This window comes from Hypomesus nipponensis, chromosome 9 (genome assembly GCF_054491055.1).
Source record: "Hypomesus nipponensis isolate SF chromosome 9, ASM5449105v1, whole genome shotgun sequence".
Classification (NCBI taxonomy): domain Eukaryota; kingdom Metazoa; phylum Chordata; class Actinopteri; order Osmeriformes; family Osmeridae; genus Hypomesus; species Hypomesus nipponensis.
In genome coordinates, this window is record NC_140369.1 from 21,302,050 (window position 1) to 21,309,248 (window position 7,199).

At 45.0% G+C, this 7,199-nt stretch overlaps 1 pseudogene; it reads right to left on the reverse strand.

Annotated features, from left to right (window-relative positions):
• Positions 1 to 4,726: 4,726 nt before the first annotated feature.
• On the reverse strand, positions 4,727 to 5,593 carry LOC146273457 (uncharacterized; annotated as a pseudogene).
• Positions 5,594 to 7,199: the final 1,606 nt, after the last annotated feature.

Sequence of the window (7,199 nt, forward strand, 5' to 3'; positions counted from 1 at the left end):
CTAGAGAATAGGGGGAGTGGAGGAGAGGGGAAATGGAGGAAAGGAAGAGAGGGGAGTAGAGGAGACAGGATAAACTTGTAGGCTTATCAGACAAGGTGAGGCATGCCTCCAGGATGACATCAGGATGACATCAGGCTGACGTGATATCACTTCTTTCTCACTCCTCCTGTCTCCTGAATGTGCATCTGTCTATCTGTTCATCATTTCTCTCATGGTCTGGCTCTCTATCTCTCTTTTTCTCCCTCCCTCCCACTCTATCGATTTTCTCTCTCTCTCTCTCTAGTTTCTCCAACCATCTCCACCCCTCTCTTCATGTCTTCACTTGCACACAGGGTCATGGGTGGGTTCAGTTCCACAGATCCCATCATCCTAAGCACCACACAAACACCACATACACAGCCACCACAGCAATCATGTATATTGGCAAATACACATCAAGTTCACTCAGTCTGAAAAAAAGAAGAGCTGCCAGTAGGGCTGGGTTTATATGGGTAAAAAATGATCACGATAGATATTTATATTTCCATTCGATAACGATAATTAAGACGATAGACCACAGATCCGTAGTAGTAGCAAAATAAGTCTCTTCCTCAACTTTTTCACTACACTCGGCATAAAGTTTAGGCAGCGTGGTGTGAGAGAAATGTTTGCGGCCAGGGAGCAGGTAGGCCTACCTGGGGTCAAGTAAGCTTTTTTTAACTTACGTTCCAACGAGGGATTTTACTTCAGGTGGTAAAAAAGGTTTGTCGTATTACCAGACTTGGTAGCCACCTGTTTGTTTACTACACAATTTGCACCGAACATTGCTCTGCTCTTTGTCGGATTTCAAAAAGCCAAACCACTTCCAAATAACTGAAGAAGACGAACCCTTTTTATCAATAATTTCTTAATTGGAAGTTGCTCCCTCGCCATGGCTATCGCTGCCACTGTTTTCGGCTAACATTAGCGAAAAAACATTAACTATTGATGTCCCTACCACAGCTGATATCAAACTTATGTCCCTGAACTTTTGTCCCTGAATGTATAATGAGTAGTGTCCTGTGCCCCAGTCGAGCTTTATGTCTACCAACGCGCCTGGAGTTACATTTACATTTAGTCATTTAGTAGACGCTCTTATTCAGAGCGACTTACAGACTTACAGTACAGTAAGTTAATTTGGATAAAAGCATCGCTAACATTATAGTAAGTCAACAAGTTTTAAAAGTGTGAACTTATAGTTAGTTAATCCTTTATAAAACATTAACAACACATTATAAAACATTAACAATAATAATTTATAAGCTTATTATGTGTCCCTTAGGTGTGTTCATTGTACATTAGCTGTTATAGAAAGCTTTAGCAAACAGTTAGTAAACTATTTCCATAACCTTTAGAAAACATGAGTAAATAACTAACAACATACTTATCATTCAGTCATTCAGTCATTTCACCCCAGTATAGGAGCTCATGAACGATTAACAGCTTATTTACTACTGGTTTGCAACTATTTTAACAAGCTGTCTATAAAGTATGGCAATGCAGTTATTAAACACCTTGTAAATTGTATTAATTAAAATAGTTTTTTTCCTACTACTCATACAATTCTTGTCGAATCTTCTTCAAAATTGCCACAGATGATCTTCAGACCAAGCCTCACAAAAGGTATCATATGTTTTTTTGATTTTCTAAACCTTTTGATTGGAACAGCCAATCAAAGTCGTCAACCAAGCCACCATAAAAGAAGTGAAGTCATATCTCAGCACCTCTTTACTGCATTGACACCAAATTTGGTACTAGGGACCCTGTAGCCTGGTCCTAACCAGACCCTCGTACATTGCATTTGTACAGAGGGTCTGGGATCTCTCCATTGACAAACGTTAACTTCCTTGAAGGCGGGTCCTCTGTTGAAGTTGAAAACTATTGGATCCGCCCAGAGCCACTCTGATTTGCCATAACCAATCGCAAGCGTTCGCCTTAGCCAACTCCTTCACCACTACTGTAACAGAGCTAGCTGCCGTAGCTGGAAAATCAAACTTTTCCCGAACCCCGTGGGGAGGAGGGCCACAACATCATGGCCACCAACCAAACTCAGCAAGGAATGTTCTTGCTCTGGCTTTAACCTATGGATATTTGGCAGCGTTGCTGCCACAACCGCAAAATAGTTTAGCTCGCATCTTTCTCCACCGCCATTACTGAACTACTCAAACTAGTGCACGACATTAACGTCAACGTTCTCAGCCACTCCCTCTGTTCGCTGATTGGACCTACAAAAAAAGTGTTTCTAGAAACCGACTTCAGAGCCTAGCTCCCAGGCCTACTACTGAAGCGAAATCCAAATTGAGCGGAAGTACGTAGGAGGCCAGAGCCAGGCTAGGGACCCTGTTCTAAAGATGTCCAATAGATCATGCCATTTCACCTCTAGGTGGCGCTGTAATAAGCAAAAATTCTGCACACATTTTTTTCAGATCAAGCTTCACAAACGTTTTCACATGTTTTTTGTTTTCAAAACTGTTTTTCCGGTCAAGCTGATCAAAGTCGGCGACAAAGCCGCCAAAATAGGAAGTGAGATCATATCTCAGGAAATATTGGCTGAATATTTCCTGAAATCAGAATCAGAAAGGGATTTATTCGCCATGAAAGTTTGCACAGACAAGGAATTTGCTTTGGCAGGAAGGTGCAATAAACATATAGGAATCTTAAATTTAAATATGTGGTCTAACTATACTAAGGATACATAAACTAGCAATACTAAGTGGAATAAAATTAAGATAAAATATACAATAAAATAAAATATAAGTTGCCATAAAATATAAGTTGCCAATTTACAATATAATGTATAATATAAAATACAAATATTACAGGACTTGAATGTAGTGCAAAATGCAAATAGTTTTAAGACATGAAGTCATTAAAGTCAGTGTGAACTCTTGGCCTTGTTGAGAAGGCCAACAGCGGAAGGGAAGAAGTTTGTGTGGTGTGAGGTTTTGGTCCTGATGGACCGCAGCCTTCTACCGGAGGGGAGTGACTGAAACAGGGAGTGGGTGGGAGGAGTCTGCCGCAATCTTCTTCGCTCGCCTCAGGGTCCTCGAGGTGTGCAGGTCCTCGAGGGAAGGCAGATTGCAACCAATCACCTTCTCCGCAGTGCGGATGATACGCTGCAGCCTTTTCTTGTCCTTGGCAGTGGCAGCAGCGTACCAGATGGTGATGAAGGAGGTGAGGAAGGATAGTACCCAGGAAGCGGAAGGACTCCATAGAGTTGACTGGGGAGTCACACAGGGTGATGGGGGTGAGTGGGGCTGTGTTCTTCCTGAAGTCCACAACCATCTCCATTGTTTTGAGAGCATTGAGCTCTAGGTTGTTCTGGCTGCACCAGGTGACCATGTTGTCTGCTTCCCACCTATAGTCAGACATGTCTCCACCAGAGATGAGCCCAATGAGGGTGGTGTCGTCCGCGAACTTCAGGAGTTTGACGGACGGATGACTGGAGGTGCAGCTATTTGTGTACAGGGAGAAGAGCAGAGGAGAAAGGACGCAGCCCTGTGGAGATCCGGTGCTGATGGACCGGGAATCAGAGACTTGTGTTCCCAGCTTAACGCACTGCTTCCTGTCAGACAGGAAGTCTGTGATCTACCTGCAGGCAGAGCGAAGTCCACAAACAGGATCCTGATGTAGGATGCTGGGGAGTCCAGGTGCTGTAGGGTGAAGTGGAGGGCCATGTTAACTGCATCGTCCACAGACCTGTTGGCTCTGTAGGCAAACTGCAGGGGGTCCAGTAAAGGGTCTGTGATGGATTTAAGGTGTGCCAGCACCAGGCGCTCAAAAGACTTCATTACCACAGAGGTCAGGGCGACAGGTCATTATGTCCAGTTGGCCTGGGCTTTTTGGGAAAAGGGATGATGGCGAAGGACTTGAGACAGGCTGGCACATGGCATGTCTCCAGGGAGGTGTTGAAGATGTAGGTAGACACCAGAGACAGCTGGTCAGCGCAGTTCTTGAGGGTGGCTGGAGAGACAAAGTCCGGCCCAGCTGCTTTGCGGGGGTTGTCTCTTGAACAGTTTGTTCACTTGTCTCTCTTGAATAGAGAGGGTGGTCACTGTAGATGGGGGGGAGGGGGGAGGCCTCACAGGTGGAAAGGGGTTGTTCAGGAATGTCCAATTGTCTTTCAAATCTACAGTAGAACTCGTTCAGGTCGTTGGCCAGGCGGGAGTCGTTAGTGGAGTGGGGGGCTCTGGGCTTGAAGTTGGTGATCTGCCTGAGGCCTCTCCAGACAGAAGCAGAGTCGTTAGCAGAGAATTGATGTTCTAGTCTCTCCGAGTACAGTCGGAGAGACAGCCTCTCTCACCGCCTTGCTAAACCTGTTCTTCGACTCCTTGAATCTGTCCCTGTGCCCATTCCTAAACGTAGCCTTTTTGTCCAGCCTCAGCCTTCTGAGTTTAGCTGTAAACCAGGGTTTGTCGTTGTTGTAGCTCACCCTGGTGCGTGTTGGTATACAGCAGTCCTCACAGAAGCTGATATATGATGTCACAGCCTCCGTGAGCTCATCCAGACTATTGGTAGCAGTCATGAACATGTCCCAGTGAGTACAGTCCAAGCACGCCCGCAGTTCCTCCATAGCCTCACTGGTCCACTGTTTCGATGTCCTCACAGCAGGCTTACAGCGCTTAAGCTTCTGCCTGTATGCAGGAATCAGGTGGACCATGGCGTGGTCTGAGTGACCCAGTGCTGCTCGGGGAACTGCATGGTACACTTAACTGATAGTAGAGTAGCAGTGATCCAAAGTGTTCTCTCCTCTGGTAGGGTATTTGATGAATTGTCTGTATTTGGGGAGTTCTTGAGTGAGATTGCCTTTGTTAAAGTCGCCTAGCACAATAACCAAGGAATCTGGATTTTCATGCTCCACACTCAATATCTGGTTGGCGAGCACACGTTGAGCCTCGTTGGCGCTAGCCTTAGGGGGCATGTAGATGCCAACCAGTATGAAGGAAGCAAACTCACATGGCGAGTAAAAAGGTTTACAGTTAATAAAAAATGTTTCCAGATCAGGAGAACAGTGCTGCAGAATCACTGACACATCTTCACACCAGCCACTGTTAATAAAAAAACAAATACCACCGCCTTTTGTTTTGCCAGAAAGCAGGGAGTCACGATCCGCTCTCAGCAGTTTGAAACCTGCTAGCTGTAGCGCAGAGTCTGGGATCAGTTCACTCAGCCATGTCTCCGTAAAGCACAAAACGGAAGTTGAATGAAAGTCTCTGTTTTTCCACACCAGTAGCTGAAGTTCGTCCAGTTTGTTGCTCAGCGAACGAACGTTGGAGAGAAATATCCCCGGTAACACTGTGCGCACTCAGCGCCGACGAAGTCGCACCAAAGCACCGGCCCGTTTACCTCTCCTACGATGCTTCGCTGCTCGGACAAAACTGAGGGTGGCTATGACTACAATTCCCACTAAATTTGCCGCTGGAAGCAGAAAAGTGGGAAATAAATCCACATGAGTTGTAGTCCTGATGTTAAGAAGTGCTTCTCTTGTTAGAGAACCCTGGAAATCTTGGCAGAACACTGAATTAATAGACAAAACAAGACAAAACAGAGTGCACCTCGCTACCGCGGCTGCCATCAGAGAATCACCAATCTGTGATTCTGATCTGAGAATCTGTGTGTGTCCCCAACATCATTGCAGGCACTGTGCCCTTTCTATAATTCCAGGAATCTGTGTGTGTGCCACCAATTTGATCATAGGCACTATATAGTTCAATTAATCTGTATTTGTGTGTTTCACTGACATCTTAATCACCGACTGCATCACGGGCATGTGCACTAGTCATTCAAATGTTCACTAGAACAGATAGGACAGAAGACTGCATGGGGCATCATTAGGATGGAAAGGCTTGTCCTGAAGCTTTAGCTGTTCACAGCAAAGGCATGGAACAACCACCAAGACAAGCAGAGAAGAGAGATGAAAAAAAACATCCAATAAAAAGGGAGGGAGGACAAAGAAGATGTGGAGAGAGGAGTTAAAGAATGATGACTTTGCCATGATGACTTATCTACTTTCTCTTTCTCTCTTTCCTTCTTCCATAAGTGTGTTCTTCCCAGGAGAAAAGAAAGCCATGCGGCTTCAGGTGTGGTCTGGACATGCTGAGGTAAGTATTGACACACATAGAGCTTCTATGATGTTTAACAGAATCACAGATTGTTCCACATTCACCTAAAGGTCTTTATTCATTTATGAAAAATGTTTAAAATGGTTATGAATGGGCATGATTGAGTTTAATTTGAGGGACCAATGTTGTGCTTTGTGCACCCCACATGGGGGTCCTTATAGACTGGTTCAGAATAGGTGTGTGTCTGGTGTGTAAGTGTGTGTGTCTGTGTGTGTGAAAGAGCAAGTGTTTGTCTGTGTGTGTGTGAGTGTGTGTGTGTAACGTTATTTTCAGTTCTGACTCATGGAGTTCAGCAAACCATCACGTAACACTGACAGCTGCTATACCTCAATTTCTCTATTCATCCATCATCCACCTGTCCATCTCTCTATTCATCCATCCAGCATCCAACACTATCCATCTTGCAAGAAAACCGAAAACAGCACAAAAAGATAACCCAGAATGCGTGTGTGTGTGAATCGGATAGGGACGGTCATGGCCTGAAACTCTAGGGCAGACTAGAACAACTGTTCTGGGAGGAATAATCTGGATGAAACTACATTAAGTAGTGAATGTTCCATACTAAATGTCTGACAGAGTGAGACAAAAAAAGATGGATAGAGAGAGGAGATAGAAAGGAGATAAAACAAGAGGAAGAGATAGAGAAGGAAAGGGGGTGATAAAAAGTGGGGGGGATAGCTAGAGATTGGGAGAGGGGAAGAGAGGTGGAAGAGGGAGACAGAGAGGGGGGAGAGAGATAGATGGAGAGAGGGAAGGGGGAAGAGAGAGGAGGGGGGAGAGGGAGATGGAGAGATAGTAAGCTGGCATGCGCACATGAACCTCTGACCAAGCAGAGACAGATCCTGTTTGAGGACCAGTCACACTCATTACTCTCTGTCTCTTTCTCTCTCGTTGGTTCCGTTTCATACATCATTCATACAACATAGTTGATCTGTTACTCGAGTTCATCCATGCTTATGGACCCCTATGACCACACCCTCTCTTCACAGAAAAACAACAAATTGCAATCTTTCAAAATCCTATATCCTACTCTCCAGCTGTATAGTAACTCAAACTCCC